The sequence below is a fragment of the Capsicum annuum genome, unplaced genomic scaffold (assembly GCF_002878395.1).
Source record: "Capsicum annuum cultivar UCD-10X-F1 unplaced genomic scaffold, UCD10Xv1.1 ctg2974, whole genome shotgun sequence".
NCBI lineage: Eukaryota > Viridiplantae > Streptophyta > Magnoliopsida > Solanales > Solanaceae > Capsicum > Capsicum annuum.
Genome location: NW_025836252.1, coordinates 71,402 through 96,744, shown reverse-complemented (window position 1 = coordinate 96,744; position 25,343 = coordinate 71,402). Strand labels below are relative to the sequence as shown.

The 25,343-nt window shown below is 38.0% G+C and overlaps 1 long non-coding RNA gene and 1 pseudogene across 1 annotated transcript; both read right to left on the bottom strand.

Moving 5' to 3' along the window:
• Window positions 1-4,934: 4,934 nt before the first annotated feature.
• Window positions 4,935-15,691, bottom strand: LOC107878916 (annotated as a pseudogene).
• On the bottom strand, window positions 9,209-12,884 carry LOC107878918. The gene is made up of 3 exons (XR_007049506.1): window positions 12,854-12,884; window positions 12,292-12,339; window positions 9,209-9,291 (listed from the first exon to the last, which is right to left on the bottom strand). It is a non-coding gene; the product is annotated as an uncharacterized LOC107878918 (long non-coding RNA).
• Window positions 15,692-25,343: the final 9,652 nt, after the last annotated feature.

Sequence of the window (25,343 nt, the reverse complement as noted above, 5' to 3'; positions counted from 1 at the left end):
ATTTTACTTTCTGTTCAGGACCCTCCTGGAAAATGAGATTTTACTTTCTATTCAGGACCCTCCTGAAAAATGGGATTTTACTTTCTGTTCAGGACCCTCCTGTAGAATGGGATTTTACTTTATATTCAGGACCCTCCAGGAAAATGGGATTTTACTTTATATTCAGGACCCTCCTGAAAAATGGGATTTTACTTTATGTTCAAGACCCTCCTGAAAAACGGGAATTTACTTTCAATTCAAGACCCTCCTGAAAAATGGGACTTTACTTTCTGTTCAGGACCCTCCTGGAAAATGGGACAACGCTTTCAAAAATGAAATACTACTTTATTATAATTCTTGTTTGGGATGATTTTCGTTCTAGTTTTAATTTTGGGTTTCAGGAGCCCGCCTGAAGAACAGGGTGATGAAATAGCAAGTCAGAGGCCCGCCTGAAGAACAGAGTGAAGAAATGAAAGTCAAGAAATAAAGTGATGAAATAGCAAGTCAGGAGCCCGCCTGGAGAATAGGGTGAAGAAACGAAAAGTCAGGCAACAAAGCAAAGCAATTGAAAACCAAGCAACAAGTTGAAAGAAATTGCAAGTCAGGAGCCCGCCTAAAGAATAGGGTGATGAAAGTCGAGTCAAGAACCAATAGAAGCTGTATAGATAGGATTTTTGTAATTTCATTTATGTTTTAACTTGTAATTTTCATTTTTGATGTAATAACAGAGCCGCGGACTGGAACCTCGATGGAACCTCACTCGACTCTCCAACTCGGTATAGTCCATCTCCTTCCAATCTTTGGAGATATTCGTCATTTGACCCCTCATAACTTGGGCAGGTAGGATGTCCCAAGTCAAGACCTGGTTTTCCTCCTTCCTCTTGCTCCGTGCTTTAAATAAAGGTCAGGACAAAATTCTGTCTCGTTGTCTACTGCTTTGTATGAAAACACCATGTGTTTACATCCAAAGGGGGCATGATGTAGACATGTGATTTCGTCCTCTTAAAGTTCATTTTTATTCACTTTTACCCATTTTATGATATCCTACCGTGTACCCTCATCCATGTTATTATACCCTCACAAAATACCAAAATAACAAACTCCCTAACAAATTCTATCCTATCCTAACCCCTTTACATCTTATCCTAACAACCTACCCAATCAAAATAATCCACATCACACCCTACCCCTCACCCCTACCCACGTGTACCCACTGCCTCACCCCCTCTCACAATTGACTCTACTTAGTAATTCACACACAGAGATGAGAATATATAAATAAGAACACTCACAGATTGGAAAACAGAAGGGGGATTTTTATTTTTTTCTCCTTTCCATCATCTTCTTCACCTGGCCCTCACTAAGTTCACCCATCATAGAATTCCCACTGACCTTCACTCACAAAAATACACACAAGAAATATTCACGTACCCACGCACAGCTTCACGCTCCACTACACACAACATCTTACACAAACAATCGATAGAGGAAAAGATCCAGAGGGGTAAGAAATAGAGAAAAATAGTGCGAATCAGTAGGAAAGGGGTAGAAACAGTAGAATTTAGAGAGAGATTCGAGATCGAGAGTAAAGAAAATGAGGCTCCGGCGAGTTGTCTCGCTGGAAGTCGACTGAGAACTGTCCCCTAGGTATTGTTATCACTGTTACAGCGGATTCGAAATCAGAAAACACCACCATCTCCATTTCTGACCCATGCGCCATCAATTTTTGTGTCCAATCAAACTAGTCGGAGTCCCTCATCGGACCAAAATTAGCGATCCGTCCCACAACCGACCTCACTCCATTTTCTGGTAAAATCCACTAGAAATAGACTGAGGCAGACCAGTTTTGTACAACTTTGGGTATGGGTCGCCTCGTTTACCTCGCGATTTGGGATTCTGAGTTGGGCTATCGCGGCTGAGACTTAATTTAAGATTTTCCGACTGCTTTTAACTCTGTTCGAAGTTGGATTCACTATCGAGTTGGATTTTGTTTTGCGTTGAGGTTCGATCCGAGATTATGGACGTGGTTCAGTCAGAAGGAGCAACTTTAATTGAAAGCAACATTTGAGGTTCAATTCTATCTTCTCTACTTTTTTTAGTTTTTACATAATTATGAATGAGTTATGTGTTTGACATGTTTGAATCTTCGTCATGTGTGGGTTGATGTTGGATTTGGATATAAAATCTTGATCGGTGGATTGTATATTGAATTGGTTTAATCGTGTTAAAAAAGTTGGGGCGCGAATTGAAAATTTGTTAAAGTGAATTAGGATTAATTTTGATTTATTGTTGTTTTGATTCATTGATTATGGATTATGTGATGAAATGATATCTCGTTTGGAGAATTAAAATTGATTGTTTGGGGCAGAATTAGAATTGATAAAAGTGAATACGTATTTATTTTAATTCATTATTAGCGGTTTAATTTGGAATAAGCATGAATTTTGTTGAAATAGATAGGCAAATGTAGGTTCGGGTAGGCAAAATTTAGAAATAAGTGTTTCGTTGGATGTTTGAATGAGGAGTATGTGTTGAATGTTTTCTATTTTATCGCATTCGATTCAAATCTATTCATTTAGCCGAGGAATGCCCCGAGGTCTTCTGTACTTGTTCACCGAGGAATGCCCCAATGTATCATGTTGGCGGAAAATAATCGTGATGAAGGCCCAAGGCATCGGGTGAAGCATTGGAGCTTAGTTTAGGATTAGCGTAGGTTTACTTTCAGTACCCTTTTTTATTTCGGGTTGTAATAATTGGACTGGACATTATATTTTGGATTATTTTGTTTTTGTTTGCTTGAGTGATTATTTTTGTGTGCTTTGTGTGGTTTATGCATTAAAGAGTCAAAACCATTTTGAAAAAGGATATCCATGGGTGACTCGGCACACCCGATTTATGCCAAGTGGCAACTCTGAATTTTGATTGTAAAAAATAATCCTTTTTCGAAACAAATTTTCATCTTTTGTCACTTTAATAATTAAAACCCTTTCGACCCTTAAAACATAATCTTTGAAGTCGAAAAAGGGCTGTGACATTTGGTACAAGGAATAAAGGATAACTATAACGGCCAAGCCCACTAGTGATATAGTCCGTTCTGGGCTTCTTGGCTTAGACACGTACCGCTTTAAAATTCGTTATTAGTGTGAAAGGTTTGTTTACTTATATACCCAACATTTCTCCCGTGTTTTGCGGATGTGGGACTCCTTATTTGTAATGGCCCAGCCCAATAGTGATATTGTCCGCTATAAGGCTTAGATCCGCACGACTTTAAAATAGATCACTAAAGTGAAAGACCTGATTACTAATATATCCAACATCTCTCCTGTGTTTTGCCGATGTGGAACTCCTTATCCTGAGTTAGGGTGTTACCATAACTAATCCTAAAATTAACTTTAGGATGAGCTTATCCATGTCAGGTTGCGATAAAATGCATGGATAACTTGTACAATAATTAGTTAATCCGGGATTATAAGTGTTTTTTTTATCACACTTGAGGGTAGGATAACTAATACTGGGATAATTAATCCTTGAGTAACATGTTGACCAACTAAACAAAATTAATCCTTTAATAGCTTGTTAACCAACAAAACAACCCCTAAGTAATTAAAGGCAACAATATTAGAACTAAAAAAGAAACAAAGAATCATAATTAAAGAAAAAAAGAAGTAAACAAAAGAATACCTTGTAAAAATTCGACATATAGAGGAAAAAAATAGCCTCCATCTTTCCAAGTGGTTGTGGAGAGTATTTAGATGAAAGATATCGACACATAGTACAAAGGAAAAAAAAGCAAATAAAAAGAGAAGAGGACAATAAAATGTGGGCAGAATAGACAATAGCAAAGTAGTAGAAACCTAGAAGAGGAAGAGCGTAAGGACTCACATTGCATTAGATTCTAATTAGTGTTATCGACGTCTCATTTCACGTCACATACTTTAATGTGACATGGTGTTTAAAAGAATACTTTTGAAATTTATTATCAAATTATTTTACTAATAGTAAAAAAAATTAAAATTAACTTTTTTTAATTATAGTAAAATAACATTATTTTGGGACGACAAAAAACAAAAATAAATAAATAAATAAAAGAACTTTGTTTTTCTAAGTAATGACTTTTGACATAAGTCAAACGTTAAAAGTTAATTCAAAATGACCTTTGGAAGTGTTGCAGACTTACCCTTTAGGTGTCGGAGTAATAAAACTTGCAGTGTCTTTTCGCATTTAAGAGCACAACGTGTCATTAGTAATGCTTCTACAACGGCAACACAAATTCTCAAGTTAATCTAAGTAAATTGTTGTTGCTCGTTGGGATAGTGATGAAAGACAGAATGCAAAATATCAAATGCCATTATTCATTTTATTGTAATCACAATGAAGCACATATGTTGATACCAAATCTTAACTCATTCTTCTACTCCCCCTATTTACAAAAAAATTGACTTGACACGGAATTTAAGAAAATAAAGAAGCCTTTTGAATCTTGTAGTCTTAAAATAAAGTTACGTCAAATGTATAAAAATATCATTTAATCTTATGGTCTTAAATATGTCATGTGGAGCAGATGACTTTATCAGGAAAGGAATTGCTTGAGCTTGAGGATGATCGGTTCCTTCTTCCATAACCAAAACTCAGAGAGGGAAGAGATAAGAGGGCCAGATGGAGAATGTGGTGAATAGAAACCTAAGGAGGAGGAAAAGGAGTTGGGCCGATAAGTAGCTGATGCACCTGCTAATTGAAATTGGTGGTAATCCATAGTAGGGTAAGAGAGTGAAAATAACAACATTAGGTGTTTTGTGTTTCACATATAGATAGTAGTGGTGTGTGTCCAGGTGGTGATGCCACTTGATACTAGTAGCAATGAATTGATACTTAATGAGAAATTACAATGGAAGGTCCAAAAAAAAGGCATTTAATATTCAAAAGGTTCATTACAACAGAGAGCAAATAAAGCATGATAATGCCTAAAAAAAGGAAAAACAATAAGTTTCAGTCATCAGATTTTGTGCCATTGCCAGCCATCACAGCACCCAAATTCGCAGCCAACACCGCACACAACAAGCCTGGGTATCACCTTGCTGATTGCATAGAGATTTTCTCTCTTATCAACTATGCGAGAAAGTCCAACACAGAGCCAGAGCAAACCACGGAAAGCGTGCTGAGGCAGAGGTAGCATCAGCAGACAGACCTCGACAGTTGCAAAGAACAAGTCTTTGCAGTTGACTACTGTTGTGGTTTGGTCTATCCATCAGCATCTGTACTACAGCATCAGTGACCTCATCACAGAATCTTAAAGATAAATCAGATAATGCCTTAGCAGCAGATATATTGGTAAAAATAGTTACATCAGATATTTTGGGAATGTAACCACCATCCAACACTAATAACACGTTGCAAATTTTCCTACCAGTATGAAATAAAGACTTAATTCCCTTGTCAGTTACTCTCTCACAACCTCTGATGCACAACTGCACAATTGGTAAGTCTCCCGTACCAAGAAGAGCAAGGTCTGTAATTGAATTAAGGTTGTCCTCATGCTGTCTTCTAACTAGTGAAGCTTTGGAGCATTTGTCCTCATTTAGTAAGTTGGATGTACTTGACACAAGTGGGTGCAAATGCATTGGAGAACAGGCTCCTTTCTACATATCAAAAGTTACTACCCTCACAATACTAAACTTTGCAAAAGCTCGCATCACCCATATGGGTCTTGAGTTTAGTATTGTGAGGGTAGTGACTTTTGATATGTAGAAGAGAGTCTGGTCTCCAATGCATTCGCACCCACTTTAGTCGAGTACCTCCAACTTACTAAACAAGGACAAATGCTCCAAAGCTTCACTAGTTAGAAGACTGCATGAGGACAAACTTAATTCAATTACGGACCTTGCTCTTCTTGGTGCGGGAGACTTACCAATTGTGCAGTTGTGGATCAGAAGCTGTGAGAGAGTAATTGAAAAGGGAATTAAGTCTTTATTTCATGCTGATAGGAAAATTTGCAAGACGTTATCAGTGTTGGATGTTGGTTAGATTCCCAAAATAACTAATGCAGCTATTTTTATCACTACATCTGCTACTAAGGCATTAACTGATTTATCTATAGGGTTCTGTGATGAGGTCACTGATGCTGCAGTGCAGATGCTGATGGAAAGACCAAACCACATCAGTGGTCAACTGTAAATACTTGATCTTTCCAGCATCGAGCCATAATGCAACCTCTGCCCCAGTATGCTTTATGTCGTTTGCGCTGGCTCGATATTGAACTTACTAGCATAGTTGCTAAGAGAGAAAATCTCCACGGAATCTGCAAGGTGCAACCCAGGCTTGTTGTGTGCAGTGTTGGATGCAAATTTGGGTGCTGTGATGGCTCGCAATGGCACAAAATCCGATGACTGAAACTTAGATTTTTTCCTTTTTGTTGGCATTATTGTGTTTTATTTGCTTTTTGGTGTAAGGAATCTTTTGAATTACAATGAATATCAAATGCCTTTTTTTTGGACCTGCCATTGTGATTACTCATTGAGTGCCAATTCATTGCTACTAGCATTAAGTGGCATCACCAGTTGGGCACACACCACTACTAGCTATATGTGAAAAACACCTAATGTTGTTAATTTCACTCTCTTATCCAACTATGGATTACCACCTACTTCAATAGCAGGTGCAGTAACTACTTCAATAGCCATTTTGTACAACTTTGTTTTTCAAAAGAAAGGTAAAAATCAGTAGATTATGAGAGGTATTGACTAACATGATCACTAATTCAGCAAAAGAACAGAAAAAGGATTAGAGTTAGCTACTAACAATACACATGCGCCTAAATGGTTTACTTGTCCTTAGCTGTGTATTCACTATTGTTTCTGGTGGGAGGTGCTAGATATTCTGTGGAATTAGTCGAGGTACACGTAAGCTGACCCGAACACCACGGTTATCCAAAAAAAGTTGTGTATTCACTATTTTTATTTGTTCCCTTTCTTTCTAATGGTAGGTATGGAATTACTCGCTAAATCAAATGTGGATGATTTATTTCATCACACTAGCTCATCATTGTATCATAGCCAGTCCCCTGGTTTCACAGAATTCCAAAGTAAGATGCATCTCATATTCCATTAACACACCTATTGATTTTATTCGCACTCATTATCCACACAAATTCGAAAAACTTAAGAGTACAAAGGTGATTCTAAACTACATCTCGCAACTCGGTATTAGCCATTATGAATTTCCACATCAAAAATTTTAGAATAGTGGTCTAAAAATCCGAAGACGAATTGCCCCATTGACAAATTAATCCGAGAGTTCACTTGAAATAAGAAACTGGAAGATATTAATCAGTTAATCACCAATACAAAGACATACATGCTACAATGGCCGGGATAAAGGATTGTGATCCCACGAGTATGAGCTAACCCCAAAAACCCGTCCTCAGCTCAGATTGCAGGCTGCAACTCGCCAGCACTTCAACCTCGGATCGTTGGTGAGGAAAATTACGAAACTGCCCAACGAGTTAAGAAAACTTTACAACATTACAAAGAACTTTAGGACATTATAGCTATCCTTGGATTGGATGAATTATCTGACACTGTGGTACGAGAACTCTTCACTTTCGATGTTGTACCAGTTGACATATTTGAAGAGTCCGAGCAATATAGGTCAAACAACCTACCACTGAGGACTAAGTACCACTTCAAAACCAAGAAAACTAAAATAACAAAAGATTTAAGCAAAACAATACAAACAAAATGTTAAAGAAGAATCAACAATTATTATATTTACTCACAAAATCAGGTCGGAGCGAATGCCACAACAAAGAGTAATCCATTCCTGCAAATCAAATAAAATGGTAACATAAATTTAACTATTACTTCTCCTTGGGTAATAGATGGAATGAAAGAAAAACTACACACATGCATCTACGAGGGCTCATTTGATACCAGGGTTAAAGGATAACTAATGCTGGAATTAATTTTACGATGAGCTTTTTCCATGTTTGGTTCGGATAAATGCATGGGATTGCTCATACTGAGATTAGCTATCCCGAATTGTAGTATTATTTTTATCCCACCTTCGGGGCTCGTTTGGTACAAGGAATAAGGGATAACTGTAACGGCCCAGCCCACTAGTGATATTGTTCGTTAGGGGCTTCTTGGTTTAGACACGTACCACTTTACAATGCGTTACTAGTGTGAAAGATTTGTTTACTTATATACCTAGCATTTCTCCCGTGTTTTGCTGATGTGGGACTCCTTATTTGTAACGGCCCAGCCCACTAGTGATATTGTCCGCTCAAGGCTTAGATCCGAACGACTTTAAAACAGATCACTAAATTGAAGACCTGATTACTAATATATCCAACATCTTTACTATGCTTTGCTGACGTGGAACTTCTAATCCTAAGTTAGGGTGTTACCATAACTAATCCTAAAATTAACTTTAGGATGAGCTTATCCATGTCTAGTTGCGATAAAATGCATGGATAACTCATATAATAATTAGGTAATTCAGGATTGTACGTGTTATTTTTATCACACTTGAGGGTGGGATAACTAATACTGGGATAATCCTTGAATAACGTGTTGACCAACTAAACATAATTAATCCTTAAATAACTTGTTACCCAACAAAACAACCCTTAAGTAATTAAAGGCAACAATATTAGAACTAAAAAGAGTAAAATAGAGAATTATAATTAAAGAAAAAGAGAAGTAAACAAAAGAATACCTTGTAACAATTCGACATATAGAGGAAAAAAATAGCCTCCATCTCTCCGAGTGGCTGTAGAGAGTATTTAGATGAAAGATATCAACACATAGTACTAAGGAAAAAAAGGGAGGTACAATAGTGGATTTAAAATACAAAAAGCAAATAAAAAGAGAAGAGGACAATAAAATGTGAGCAGAATTGAGAATAGCAATGTAGTAGAAACCTATAAGAGGAAGAGTGTAAGGACTCACTTTGCATTAGATTCTAATTAGTGTTATCGACATCTCATTTCACGTCACATACTTTAATGTGACGTGGTGTTTAAAAGAATGCTTTTGAAATTTATTATCAAAATTATTTTACTAAGAGTAAAACAAAATTAAAATTAACTTTTTTAATCATAGTAAAATAGCATTATTTTGGGACGACAAAAAACAAAGAAAAATAAATAAAAGAAGTTTGTTTTTCTAACTAATGACTTTTGACATAAGTCAAACGTTAAAAGTTGATTCAAAATGACCTTTGGAAGTGTTGTGGACTTACCATTTAGGTGTCGGCGTAATAAAGCTTGCAGTGTCTTTTCGCATTTAAGAGCACAACGTGTCATTAGTAATGCTTCTACAACGGCAACACAAATTCTTAAGTTAATCTAAGTAAATTGTTGTTGCTCATTGCGATGGTGATGAAAGACAGAATGCAAAATATCAAAATGCCATTATTTGTTTTATTTTAATTACAATGAAGCACACATGTTGATACCAAATCTTAACTCATTCTTCTACTCCCCCTATTTACAAAAAAATTAACTTGACACGGAATCTAAGAAAATAAAGAGGCCTGTTGAATCTTGTAGTCTTAAAAAAAAGTTATGTCAAATGTACAAAAATATCATTTAATCTTATGGTCTTAAATATGTCATGTGGAGCAGATGGATTGATCGGGAAAGGAATTGCTTGAGCTTGAGGATGATCGGTTCCTTCTTCCATAACTAGAGCTCAGAGAGGGAAGAGATAAGAGGGCCCGATGGAGAATGTGGTGAACAAAAACCTAAAGAGAAAGAAAAGGAGTTGGGGCAGATAAGTAGCTAATGCCCCTGCTAATTGAAATTGGTGGTAATCCAAAGTAGGGTAAGAGAGTGAAAATAACAACATTAGGTGTTTTGTGTTTCACATATAGCTAGTAGTGGTGTGTGTTCACCTGGTGATGCCACTTGATGCTAGTAGCAATAAATTGATACTTAATGAGTAATTACAATGGCAGGTAAAAAAAAAGGCATTTGATATTCAAAAGGTTCATTACAACAGAGAGCCAACACCGCACACAACAAGCCTAGGTAGCGCCTTGCTGATTGCATAGAGATTGTCTCTCTTATCGACTATGCGATAAAGTCCAACACAGAGCCAGAGCAAACCACGAAAAGCGTGATGGGGCAAAGGTAGCATCATGGCATCAGCAGACAGACCTCGACAGTTGCAAAGAACAAGTCTTTGTAGCTGACTACTGTTGTGGTTTGGTCTATCCATCAGTATCTGTATTGCAGCATCAGTGTCACAGAATCGTAAAGATAAATCAGAATTTGCCTTAGCAGCAGATATAATGGTAAAAATAGTTGCATCAGTTATTTTGGGAATGTAACCAACATCCAACATTGATAACGTCTTGCAAATTTTCCTACCAGTATGAATAAAGACTTAATTCCCCTGTCAGTTACTTTCTGCAGCCTCTGATGCACAACTGCACAATCGATAAGTCTCCCGTACCAAGAAGAGCAAGGTTCGTAATTGAATTAAGGTTGTCCTCATGCAGTCTTCTAACTAGTGAAGCTTTGGAGCATTTGTCCTCATTTAGTAAGTTGGAGGTACTCAACACAAGTGGGTGCGAACGCATTGGAGAACAGGCTCCTTTCTACATATCAAAAATTACTACCCTCACAATACTAAACTTTGCAAAAGCTTGCATCACCCATGTGGGTCTTGAGTTTAGTATTGTGAGGGTAGTAACATTTGATATGTAGAAGAGAGTCTGGTCTCCAATGCGTTCGCACCCACTTGTGTCGGGTACCTCCAACTTACTAAATGAGGACAAATGCTACAAAGTTTCACTAGTTAGAAGACTGCATGAGGACAACCTTAATTTAATAACGGACCTTGCTCTTCTTGGTGCGGGAGACTTACTGATTGTGCAGTTGTGGATCAGAAGCTGTGAAAGAGTAATTGACAAGGGAATTAAGTCTTTATTTCATGCTGATAGGAAAATTTGCAAGACGTTATCAGTGTTGAATGTTGGTTACATTCCCAAAATAACTAATGCAGCTATTTTTACCATTACATCTGCTGCTAAGGCATTAACTGATTTATCTATAGGGTTCTGTGATGAGGTCACTGATGCTGCAGTGCAGATGCTGATGGATAGACCAAACCACAATAGTAGTCAACTGTAAATACTTGATTGTGGCACAAAATCTGCTGACTGAAACTTAGCTTTTTTCCCTTTTTTAGGCATTATTGTGCTTTATTTGCTCTCGGTTGTAATGAACCTTTTGAATATCAAATGCATTTTTTTTTGGACCTGCCATTGTAATTACTCATTAAGTACCAATTCATTGCAACAATCATTAAGTGGCATCACCAGTTGGACACACACCCCTACTAGCTATATGTGAAACACAAACACCTAGTGTTGTTATTTTCACTCACTTATCCAACTATGGATTACCACCTACTTCAACAGCAGGTGCAGTAACTACTTCAATAGCCATTTTGTAGAACTTTGTTTTTCAAAAGAATGGTAAAAATCAGTAGATTATGAGAGGTATAGACTAACATGACCACTAATTCAGCAAAAGAAAAGAAAAAGGATTAGAGTTAGCTATTAATGATACACATGCGCCTAAATGGTTTACTTGTCTTTAGCTATGTATTCACTATTGTTGCTAGTGGGAGGTGCTAGATATCCCGTGGAAGTAGTCGAGGTGCACGTAAGCTGACCCGAACACCATGGCTATCAAGAAAAAGAAGTTGTGTATTCACTATTTTTATTTGTTCCCTTTCTTTCTAATGGTAGGTATGGTATTAATCGCTAAATCAAATGTGGATGATTTATTTCATCACACTAGCTCATCATTGTATCATAGCCAGTCCCCTGGTTTCACAGAATTTCAATGTAAGATGCATCTCATACCTCCGTCAACACACCTATCGATTTTATTCACTTTCATTATCGACACAAATTCAAAAAACTTAAGAGTACAAAGGTGATTCTAAACTACATCTCGCCTCTCGGTATTAGCCATTATGAATTCCACATCAAAGTGGTATAAAAATCCAAAGACGGCCCATTGACAAATTAGCCTGAGAGTTCATTTGAAATAAGAAACAGGAAGATATTAATTAGTTAATCACCAATACAGTCGAACACTAAGTTGCATGGACTCTTCACTTTCAATGCTGCGCCAATTGACATTTTTCAAGAGTCTGTGGCCAACATAGGTCAAACAACCTATCACTAAGGACTAAGTAGATTTAAGCAAAACAAAGAAAACTAAAATAACAAAAGATTTAACCAAAAGAATATGAAAAAAATGTTAAGGAAGACTAAGCGATTATTATATTCACCCACAAAATCAGGTAGGTTAGAGCAGATGCCACAAGCAAGAGTAATCCATTTCTGCAAATCAAATAAAATGGTAACATAAATTTAACTATTACTTCTCCTTAGTTAATAGAAGGAATGAAAGAAAAACTATGCACATGCAACTACAAGGGCTCATTTGATACTAGGAATAAGGGATAACTAATGCTGGAATTAATTTTACGATGGTCTTTTGCCATGTTTGGTTGGGATAAATGCATGGGATAGCTCATACCGAGATTAATTATTCCAAATTATAGTATTATTTTTATCCAACTTTCAAGACTCATTTGGTACGAGGGATAACTAATCCTAAAATTAACTTCAGGATGAGCTAATCCATGTTTGGTTGCGATAAAATGCATGGAACAACTCATACAGTACTTAGTTATCTCTTGTAGTGTTATTTTTATCACCCCTTGAGGGTAGGACAACTAATCATGAGATAACTAATCCCGGAATAATTAATCCTCGGGATAACTATTTTCCCAACTAAACAACCCCTAAGTAAATTAATGGCAACACTATTAGATCTACGACAACAACATACCAAGTATATTCCCACCAAGCAAGGTCTGGGGAGGGTAAGTGCATGCAGTCCATACCACTACCTCTAATGTGAGATAGAAAGGTTGTTTTCGATAGATCCTCGGCTCAAAATAAAACAATCTAAGATAAGGAATAGTAAAAGAATAAGATACAAGAGAAAGCAACACTATTAGAACTAGAAAGAGTAGAACAGAGAATTTAACGAAAAATAGAAGTAAACAAAAGAATACCTTGTAAAAATTGTACATATAGAGGAAAACAATAGTTTCCATCTCTCCAAGTGGCTGTAGAGAGATTTACATGAAAGATATTAACACATATTAAGAAACAAGAGAGGTACAACATGGAATTAAAGTACAAAAAACAAATATAAAGAGAAGAGAAGACAATAAAATTTGGGCAGAATTGAGAAGAGCATAGTTAGAAGACTGCATGATGACAACCTTAATTCAATTATGGACCTTGCAAGTCCTATCATATTATCAAACACCGAGTCTGATAATAGAGGTGAAGTCAACACTTCAAATTTCTTCAGATTCCGGCATGAGTTCAGAATTGACGAATATCCAGCTTCAGTAACCTTTGCAAACCCACCAAGTTTCACTGATTCCAACCTTCTACAACGCTCAGAAACATGGAACATGCCTATATTTTTGACTCTCTTAAATGAAGGATAATTCCTTTCACTTCGAACAATTGAGAGGAGAATTAGACATTCGCAGAACTTCAGAGCCGGCAGTCCAATGTTGGTCATGTCCCGTACCGATGGCTCCATAAAAGGTCTGTCTTCAAGATCCAGCTCTAAATGAGGAAGAGAATGCATAACTGTGATGAGAAGATCATCTGATATAACGTCCACGACAAGATACAAGCTTCGCAAGTTGAAACAAGGGATCTTCCTGACTGCATCTAACCAGGAGACAAAGAGGGGTACATCCGTTTGCTGTAAATTCAATTTTTTTAAACTCTTGGGCAGAAATTGTCCAAGAGGTCGGTCGTACATCAAACACATCACGTGAGGTACCTCGGATTTTTATGGACAGCAACTGGAGGAAAGAAAAGTACTCATGAAATTGACCATCAAAGGAGAACTCTTGTTCTAAAGAGTAATTAGCTTGAAGAGGCATCATGGACAATTAGAAGAAGAAAGAGAGGACAAATAAGTGAAAGATGAAAATACTTTACCTCTAACAAGGGCACCTTTTGGAGCATTTCTGCAAGTTTCTCTTTGAAAAGTTCTGGTGCTTCAGACGCAGCAAATTCTATAAGCAGGGGAAATAAGAAAGCACACGTTGGAAACAAATCTAGGAAGTCACACAAGAGTATGAAAGCAAGATATTGTTGGTGTAACCACAATGAACTTAATTATATCTCGACTGTTCCATCTTCCGGAGGTGGAGATATAGAGTGAAATTAATGCATGCCAGGTGCAAAAGCTAATGCAGTTTGAGGTTTTCTATACCCGAACAGCCTAAGAAATCAGCTATCATCGAGGGTCAGCAAAGAAAAAAATCAAATTTAAATGAATTGGTTCCCCAAACGAGTTATTTAAATTAAAAAATCTGCTTAAAAATTACAAATGAGCTTCAGCGAGTGGATCTAAATAAAATACATTTATGCAGAGAATTTCAGGATAATAACAGTCTGAAAATCCATCAATGGAGGCAATGAACGCCTTCTAAGCCCTGTTAAATTGATTACAACCACTTGTAAAGTTCTTACCATCAAAGATGTGAAACCATAATCAATGAAGCATTTCATAACAGTTTACCGATATGTTGACATAGGAGAATACCTTAAGTTCAGGCACCTTTCTCCAATTGCACGAAGAATGTCGTAAGACAGATGGGAACATTTGAGAAAACCCAAATCTTCGATATGTAATGGAGGAATCATTCCTCATCTGGAGGCACTCCATAGTTAAACTCTTGGCTCCTGGGACTCTACACACGACATGTTTTAGAGTCTCTTAATTTAGATAAAATCCCCGTAAATCAAAGATACTAGTATTAAAAGTTCATCCCAGAAGTAAGAATCGCATTTAGCAAAACTAAAGATGGTCAAATGGAAAGTCGTTTACGCTACATTCTCCACATGCATTTTACTCTATTCAATAATAAGAGGATTCATCACACTATCTTATGACGAATGTTTGAACCAGTACACTTGCTAAAGCCCACATACGCATTAGCAAAGTGATGCCCAGAAAATGCCTTCAGTAGGTTTAGCTAGTCTACTAGTAAATCATACACAATAAAATTAGGGCATTTAATTAGGAAAAAAAAAGCAAAATCAACTTACAGAAAGATCGGAAGACTAAACAAAAGTAAGACGATATGCAATGGCAGAATTGAAGGTTGGAGAGACACAAGCAGCGGTGCAAAGAGATGCCAAATCCATTTTTTCCAACACATTAATTATTATATGATCCGTAAATCTACCCATTGACGGCTCAAAATCGCCATCGGAGCTTCCTCCTCCTCCTTTCTCGCCGCCGTTGCCGCCACCAACTTCTCTGGTACAGTGTCGCTTGGCAGTTTCGTCCATGGATGGAAATAGAAAACAAAACTTAATTCCTCAATTACCTGCAATTTCTCTAGCAAAAAAGTACAAAAAATTAGTTTATAAATTACTCTTTGAATGCAATTCATAATTTACATTTGCTGAGCACGTTTTCCATGGCTAATCTATAAAACAATAATCTATATAGTGTAATTTCATGAGTGGAGTTCAAAATGTCTATTATTAATGAACACTTAATGAATTTATACTTGTTATAGATAGTAAGCAATTAAAACAGTTTAAAAGAAGTACCCAGAGTTCACTGTATAATGTGTTTCTATTAACGAACAAACTTCAAAAGGTTATTACTTATTTGTAGTAAAAGCAATAATACATTCAGTGTAGTTTCATGGACATACATCTCTTTATAGAGTAGTATAGATTTTTATGAAAATAGTACTGCCTATGGATCACAATTAGCTTAATGTCACGACCCGAACCAGGGCCTGGCCGTGACGAGCATTTCAAACCATGGAGGCCCGAAACACCCCTATCTGTCTGATAATCATGCACATAATTCATATGATCAAAGTAATGTGGAAGAAACACAAGATAACAGAAACATGGTCAAGAATCATATGAAAACGACAATGGGGAATAGTGTCCCACAATCTAAATCAACATCTCTAAAACCGTCTGCGAAATCTCTACTACATGACTGAAACAATGTCTATCTGAAAACTGGGACAAGGCTCCCAGCAGACCCAAAAACTAAATATAAGGTAAAAGGACTGCAAGACATAAGATCTTCCGAAACATAGAAGGCTCACCACTTGTCTCTATAGCTTTGTCTGAAAGTTCTACTGATTCTCTTGACCCCTAGACTAGGCCTCTGAATCTGAGAGGTTGGAGAGGTGAGGGGTTCAGCACAAAAGTACTGGCACACAGAGATATCAAAGCAAAACATAATATTTTTATAAAATATAGTTGAGAGCCATTATAATATCAGGTACGCAAGACCACAAAGCATGGTACCGATATTCCGTGTCGGCAAACACGTTCTTCCAGCGATGAGTCGCTTGTGTCTCAAATGCCTTCTTCGGGCATCCACCTTTCTCTTGTAAAATCAATGCATTCAAATTTCATCTTATTCAATCACAATCGCATTCTGTAGGGTATCGTCATACCTAACTTGCAAGTCATCAATATCACATCCATATATGCATAATCATGTAAAAGCCAAGGTGCTTCATCATTTACAAGTAGTGAACAATATTTATTTCAAATTTATGCTCTCTTCTGTTGATCACAATATGATATGGAGTATCGAAACCTTATCATGGGAATTTGAAAAAAATAATTTATCATTCATATTTATCAAACTTCCATGGAAAATCTCAAATCACATATGCATGGTTTCAACCATTGAAGTATATAGGCAAACAATTCTCATGACATAAAGTAAATGACTTAGAAATCATATTGAAAACAACATATTAGCATTTGATTGAAAACCCCCATTTAAAAGCATGCATGTTCATGAAGACTATACCCATGAGATTTTTGGATAAACCCCACGTACCTCTATTTCCAAAGATAATAGATGTTTCTTCAAGCTTGCGGATTGGTGATTCCAAATATGTTATTATCTTTGAAAAGCTACGATCAAATCTTGAACTATTTGTTTTTTTTTTTTTTAATTTTGAAACTCTAAGGAAAATCTTGAGCACTTTTGATGAAAGAATATGTATTTTGGGGTCCTTGGAACTAAATCTCGTGTTTTAGGGCTAAGTAAGGGTGGAAAAGGACCACTTTGCCTCAACACGGAGTGTTTAAATTTTCAAAATTCCTTACATAGGCGCCGCCCATCCCATCGCCTATCTTCACTTAGGCTCCGCCTAGGCTATCGCCTATGTTTACATAGGCGCCACCTAGGCTATCGCCTATGCTTTCCAGTGGCCATGGGCGATTGGTTAGGCATCGCTTATCACTTTAAAAGGTCATAACTTCTTGCTCGGGTGTTGGATTTTAGCCAAATTGGTATAGTTGGAAAGCTAACTTGAATACTTATCATTTGACACATAGTAGGCTTCCTAATTCGACATATGCAGAGAATTATGGTCGATGGAAACTGGCACACTTTACAACGTCCACTAAAACTTAGTCGACCGAAATAGTTTCAACTCGTCCTTGAGTTGAAGGACCTCTATGGTCTAAATTCAAGATTGAGCGGATTCACATGCTACACAATAATTAACATGCCATATTGGCATGGGATTTTATTGCTTCGGGATTAGCAACGCATCGAAATCATGGTTTTTATTCTAGCCCAAAATGCGGGGCGTTACATTATCCCCCACTTAGGATCATTTGTCCCTGAATGATGATGCGGGACACAGACAGACACGATTTCAATCATAATAATGGACTAGAAAAGATAAGATAGGAATAGTACCTTTTGTCTCCTCCTCCATCGAAGCAAACAAATTGGGATATCTAATTCTCATATCATCTTCTGTCTCCCAAGTTGCTTCTTCGACCTTCTGATTCCTCCACAGTATCTTTATTGAGGCTATTTCTTTGCTCCTCAGATTTCGAACTTGGCGATCTAAAATTTCAACGAGCTCTTCTTCGTAAGACAAGGAGTCTGTCACTTTTATACCCTCTACTGGAAATACCATAGAATGATCTCTAATGCATTTCTTCAACATGGATACATGGAATACCGGATGAACGAAACCCAAACTTGTAGGCAATTCTAACTCATATACAACTGTACCAATCTTCTTCAAAATCTGATATGGCCCTACATAACAAAGGCTCAATTTACCCTTTTTTCCAAACCACATAACTCCTTCCATAGGAGAAACCTTGAGAAATGCCCAATCACCAATTTCAAACTCTAGTTCTCTTCTCCAAACATCGGCATAGGAATTCTAATGATTCTGAGCAGTCTTGAGTCATTCTCTAATGATTTTTACTTTTTCCATCGCTCAGGCCCATACAACTGAGTCTCACTTACTTCATACCATACTATCAGAGACCTACATCTCCTCCCATACAAAGCCTCAAAAGGAGCCATCTTGATGCTGGCATGGTAGCTATTATTGTAAGTGAATTCAACCAGTGGCAGGTGATCTACCCAACTACCTTTGAAATCAATGACACATGCCCTCAACATATCTTTGAGGGCCTGAATGGTATGCTCAGCTTGCCCATCCATCTGAGGGTGGAAAGCTGTGCTCAAATTCACTTGTGTACCTAAACCCTTCTGAAAGAATCTCCAAAACTAATATGAAAAATACGTACCTCTATCGGATATAATGGACACTGGTGCCCCATGCAATCAAACTATCTCCTCAATGTAAATCTTAGCATAAACCTCTCCCGAATAATTAGTCCTCACACGAAAAAGTGGGCTGACTTGGTCAACCGATCTACAATAACCCATATAGAATCATACTGGTTTTGGGATCTCAGAAGTCCTGTAATAAAGTCCATGTTTATCATCTCCCACTTCCATAAAGTCAGGGCTATCTCTTGGGAAGTACCACTCGGCCTCATGTGTTCTACCTTCACTTGTTGACAGTTCAAACACTTGGACACAAAATCAGCTACATCACGTTTCATGTTATTCCACCAATACAAGGTTTTCAGATCATGGTACATCTTAGTAGAGCCTGGGTGAATGATATACCTCGAAGTGTGTGCCTCATTAAGGATTCTTTCCCGTAGCCCATCGACATTCGGAATGCACAACCTACCCTGAAACCTCAGAATACCATCGCCACTAATTTCAAACGACATAACCTTTTGTTGACCCACATCTTTCTTGATTTGTATCAAGATGGTATCTTCAACCTGCTTCTCCTTAACTTTAGCACAAAGAGATGACTTAGCTAACTCATGAATAATCACCCCTCCATCTTCGAAATCTAAAAGTTGTACCCCCATATTTGTAAGGCGGTGAATATCCTTTACCATCTCTTTCTTTCCTTCTTCTACATAAGAAAGGCTGCCTATAGACAACCTGCTGAGGGCGTCGGCTATAACATTTGCCTTGCCTGGATGGTAGTGCAGACTCATATCATAGTCTTTCAAAAGCTCCATCCAACGCCTCTTGCTGAGGTTCAATTCTTTCTGTGAGAAAACATACTGTAAACTCTTATGGTCAGTATAAATATCAACATGCACTCCATAGAGATAGTGCTTCCAAATTCAAAGTGCAAACACCACAGCTGCTAACTCCAAGTCATGAGTGGGGTGATTGCGCTCATGCACCTTCAACTGCCTAGATGCATAAGCTATCACCTTACCACGCTGCATTAATACACAACCAAGTCCCACACGGGACGCATCACAATAAATCATAAAATCATCTACACCCTCGGAAGGGTCAAAATAGTAGCAGTAGTCAGCTTGTCCTTCAATTTCTCAAAACTGTTTTCACACAAGTCAAACCTTACAAACTTCATCTTTTCCTGAGTTAGTTTAGTAAGTGGAGCAGCTATGGAAGAAAAATTCTCTACGAACCTTCTGTAATACCCCGCCAAACCCAAGAAGCTCCGAATATCAGTTGGAGTCATGGGTTTAGGCCATTTTATCACTGCTTCAACTTTTTAGGGATCCACTCTTATCCCGTCACTAGACAGAATATGCCCTACGAAGGCAATAGCGTCTAACCAGAATTCACACTTAGAAAATTTGGCATACAACTGATGATCCTTAAGGGTCTGGAGGATAATTCGGAGGTGATTGGCGTGATCCTCTTTATTCTTAGAATAGATCAGAATATCATCAATAAATACAATGACGAACAAGTCAAGAAACTGACGGAACAATCCATTCATAAGATCCATGAAGGCTGCAGGGGCGTTAGTTAACCCGAAGGACATGACTAGAAATTCGTAGTGACCATATCAGGTTCGGAAGGCTGTCTTGAGTATGTATGACTCCCTAACTTTCAACTGATGATAACCCGAATGAAGGTCTATTTTTGAAAAGTACTTGGCACCCTGAAGCTGGTCAAAAAGTTCGTCAATACTAGGAAGAGGATATTTATTTTTAATTGTGACCTTATTCAACTGACGGTAGTCTATGCACATCCGAAGGGTCCCATCCTTCTTTCACACGAAGAGCACGGGTGCACCCCATGGGGAAACACTAGGAAGAATAAAGCCTTTGTCTAGGAGGTCTGCAAGCTGTTCCTTTAACTCCTTTAGTTCCGCGGGAGCCATTCTGTATGGCGGAATAGAAATAGGACGAGTGTCTGGCAACGCATCAATGCCAAAATCTATCTCCCTGTGAGAGGATATATCTTCGGGAAAGACTTCTAGGAATTCATTCACTACAGGGACTGACTGTAGAGAAAGGTTTCCAACTTTTGAATCTTTCACTCGGATTAGATGATACATAAACCCTTTAGAGATAAGCTTTCGGGCTATAGGATAAGAGATAAAGTGACCTCTATGTTCCACAGAACTCCCTGCCCATATAACTGGTCTCATTCGGGAAAGAAAAAATGACCTTTCGGGTTCTGCAATCAAGGGTGGCATAACAAGAATGGAGCCAGTCCATCCCAAGGATGGCATCAAAATCTATCATATCCTGTTCTATAAGGTCTGCCACAGTTTTTCTACTATGACCAGACACGACACAATTTCTATATACCCTTCTAACAACAACAAAATTACCTATAGGAGTAGAAAAAGAGAAGGGTTCTATAATAACTTCGGGTTCAAACCCAAAACCAATAGCCACATAAGGGGTCACATAGGATAAAGTAGACCCGGGTTCAAGCAATACATAAACATCAAGAGAAAAGATTCATAACATACCGGTGAAAACATCTAGTGAAGCTTCCGCCTCCTGGCGGTTAGTCAAAGAATATAACCGGTTGCGAACGCTTCCGGCAGCTGAAGGGGCATCCTTAGAAAAAAGAGCTGTAGAGGTGGCTTGGGACTTAGCCCCCCTCACATTTATTCAAGAAGATAGACAATCTCTCTGAAGGTGACCCACTTTGCCACAAGTATAGCAGTTTCTCCCCTCAAACCAGCACTTCCTTAGATGATTCCTTCCACAAACCTCACACTGTAGACGAGTACGCCGCTGCTGGGCCAAGCTACCTTGAGACTGTGTACCTAGAGCTTTGGACCCATGAGGAGTCTGAAAACTCTGAGTTTGTCTGTCTGTCGGTGGTCTGGGTGCTGGGGAGCTGGCTGCTGACTGTACATTATTCCAAAACTTCTTCTTGTTCGACCACTTATTATCCCAGTTACCACTCTGCGGCTGACTCTGGTGCTGATCCACAGATCTAGCTCTTTTATCCTGTCTATCTTTCTCTTTATATCAGCAATCTTTTTCTTCTTCTCTTCCACTTGATGCATATGAACGGTCAGTCGAGCAAAGTCTAACTCCTTATTCGACATAGCCCCCTGGCACTCAAGTACTAGGTTATCAGTAAGGCCGAATGCAAATTTTCTCATTCGGGCCCTCATATTACTAGTCAACTCTGGTGCATAGCGGGCTAGTTTATTAAACTTCAAAGTTTACTCCTGGACACTCATACTGCCTTTCTTCAGATTCATAAACTCTTCCGCTTTGGCCTCCCTCAACTCCAGTGGAAAGAATCAATCAAGGAAAGCTTCCACAAATTCGCCCCAAACTTAGGCTCAACACTTTCACCCTTATCATCTTCCCAGTCGGCATACCAATGATTCACAACGTCCTTGAGCTGATAGGTTGATAGCTCCACCCCTTTAACCTCATCCACATACATCACCTTAAAGATCTTTTCCATCTCATCCATGAACTCCTGTGGATCTTCCTCCACCTTGGTGCCAATGAACTTAGGTGGGTTCATCTTCATGAAATATCCGACTCTAGTAGCCTCAGATGTAACAGATGCAGACCCAACATATTCCGATTGTTGAGCCTGGTTAGCTACTAACTGTGTCAGCATATGAATAGACCGTCTAAATTTTGCATTTGAAATATCTCCCTGAGCAATTGGGGGATGGTTGGCATTAGTCCGCAGAGCCTGAGGTGGACTGGTCAGAACTAGAGGGACTCCTGGAGAAGGGATAAATTATGGAGTGTGATCCCTGTTATGGGTCTGCATCCCCTGGGTGGGACGGACCTCATCTGCCTGAGCATTCTGATCGACGATACGACATGGAGGCATAACTGTGTTTCTAAAACACAAGTGATCATTGATTAGGGTACAGTTCAGACTCTGAAGCATGAACTAAATCAAAAAGAAGGAAAAAATTTCCTAAACGCCAAGTAGCCTCCTTCTTATAAGTGTGGCGCACTACACACCCATAAACAAGACTCTACCTGACGCGATTTTGCAGGCACCCTGGGACCATGAACCGTGCTTTGATACCAAGTTTGTCATGACCCGAACCAGGGCCTGGCCGTGACGAGCATTTCAAACCATGGAGGCCCGAAACACCTCTATCTTTCTGATAATCATGCACATAATTCATATGGTCAAAGTAATACGAAAGAAACATAATATAACGGAAACATGGTCAAGAATCATATGAAAACGACAATGGGGAATAGTGTCCCACAATCTAAATCAACATTTCTAAAATCGTCTGCGAAATCTCTACTATATGACTGAAACAATGTCTATCTGAAAACTGGGACAAGGCCCCAGCAAACCCAAAAATTGAATAAAAGGTAAAAGTACTGCAGGACATAAGACCTTCCAAAACATAAAAGGCTCATCACTTGTCTTTACAGCTCTGTCTGAAAGTTCTACTGATTCTCTTGACCCCTAGACTGGACCTCTAAACCTGAGAGGTTGGAGAGGGGAGGGGGTCAGCACAAAAGTACTGGCACGCAGAGATATCAAAGCAAAATATAATATTTTTACAAAATATAGTTAAGAGCCATTATAAAGCAATTTCGTATCAAATCATTTGAAAACACATGGGTGTAATGCAATAGTTTTTTTCTCAACAATAATGAAATTCAACTGAGCTAGGTGGAATACCCTACATAATTTACACCAACTGTCAAACCTCGGTTGCCGCCGAGATTAGAGTATAAGTGAGGGAGAGACGCACAAGACCACAAAGCATGGTGTCTCGACCCAAATCAAATATGGTAGTGCACAAGACCACAAAGCATGGATACTAACCATAATCCTAATTTGGGATAATATAATATCAGGTACACAAGACCATAAAGCATGGTACCGATATTCCGTGTCGGCAAACACGTTCTTCCAGCGATGAGCCGCTTGTGTCTCAAACGCCTTCTTCGGGCGTCCACCTTTCTCATATAAAATCAATGCATTCAAATTTCATCTTATTCAATCGCATATCACATTTTGTAGGGTATCATTATACCCGACTTGCAAGTCATCAATATCACATCCACATATGCATAATCATGTAAAAGCCAAGGTGCTTCATCATTTACAAGTAGTGAACAATATTTATTTCAAATTCATGCTCTCTTTTGTTGATCTCAATATGATATGAAGTATCAAAACATTATCATGGGAATTTGAAAAAAACAATTTATCATTCATATTTATCAAACTTCCATGGAAAATCTCAAATCACATATGCATGGTTTCAACCATTGAAGTATATAGGCAAACAATTCCCATGACATAAATTAAATGACTTAGAAATCATATTGAAAGCAACATATTAGCATTTCATTGAAAACCCCCATTTAAAAGCATGCATGTTCATAAAGATTACACCCATGAGATTTTTGGATAACCCCACGTTCCTCTATTTCCAAAGATAATATATGTTTCTTGAAGCTTGCGGATTGGTGATTCCAAATATGTAATTATCTTTGAAAACCTACGGTCAAATCTTGAACTATTTGGGTTTTTTTATTTTATTTTGAAACCCTAAGGAAAATCTTGAGCACTTTTGATGAAAGAATATGTATTTTGGGGTCCTTGGAACTAAGTCTCATGTTTTAGGGCTAAATCCCGCCCATCCCATCGCCTATCTTCACGTAGGCGCCGCCTAGGCTATCGCCTATGCTTTCCAGTGGCCATGGGCGATTGGTTAGGCGTCGCTTATCACTTTGAAAGGTCATAAGTTCTTGCTCGGGTGTTGAATTTTATCCAAATTGGTATCGTTGGAAAGCTAACTCGAATACTTATCATTTGACACATAGTAGGCTTCCTAGTTCGACATATATAGAGAATTATGGTCGATGGAAGCTGGCACACTTTACAACGTCCACTAAAACTTAGTCGACCGAAATTGTTTTAACTCGTCCTTGAGTTGAAGGACCTCTATGGTCTAAATTCAAGATTTAGAGGATTCAAATGCTATACAATAATTAACATGCCGTATTGGCATAGGATTTTATGACTTCGGGATTAACAACGCATCAAAATCATGGTTTTTATTCTAGCCCAAAATGCGGGGCGTTACACTTAAGGTGTCTCAATAATGAATAAGATAATTAGACTTGTGCTCAAGATTCACTAAACATGTTCAGTTATAAATTGGGACAAAAACAAATCAAGAAAGAAAATTCAGCATATTAGAAGATAAGAACAACCAATAATAAACCTAATGTAATTTCACAAGTAGAGTTTGAGAAGGTAGGATGTATACAGATCTTACCTGTCTTTGTTCGTAAAGGTTGTCTCAAATAACTCTGAAGAATTCTATATTTCAATCTCCAAAATAATGCCTTCTATTTATAGGTGTTAACCCAAACGGTTAGTTAACGGCTAGTTTGATTTCATTAATGTCAATTTTATCAAATAGTAAGTAAAAATAACAATATTAGAGTACGAAAGATTATCCAAATCAATAATAAGCATTCATATATTACCAACGGCTTGTTAACGGTTAGTTTGATGTAAGATTAGAGAAAGTTCTCTCACAATATTAATGAGCATTCCTGTGTTACTCCAACGGCTAGTTAACGGTTAGTAAATATAATATTAGAGAAAGAATGCTTTTCCAAATTATTAATTTTTGTATTACTCC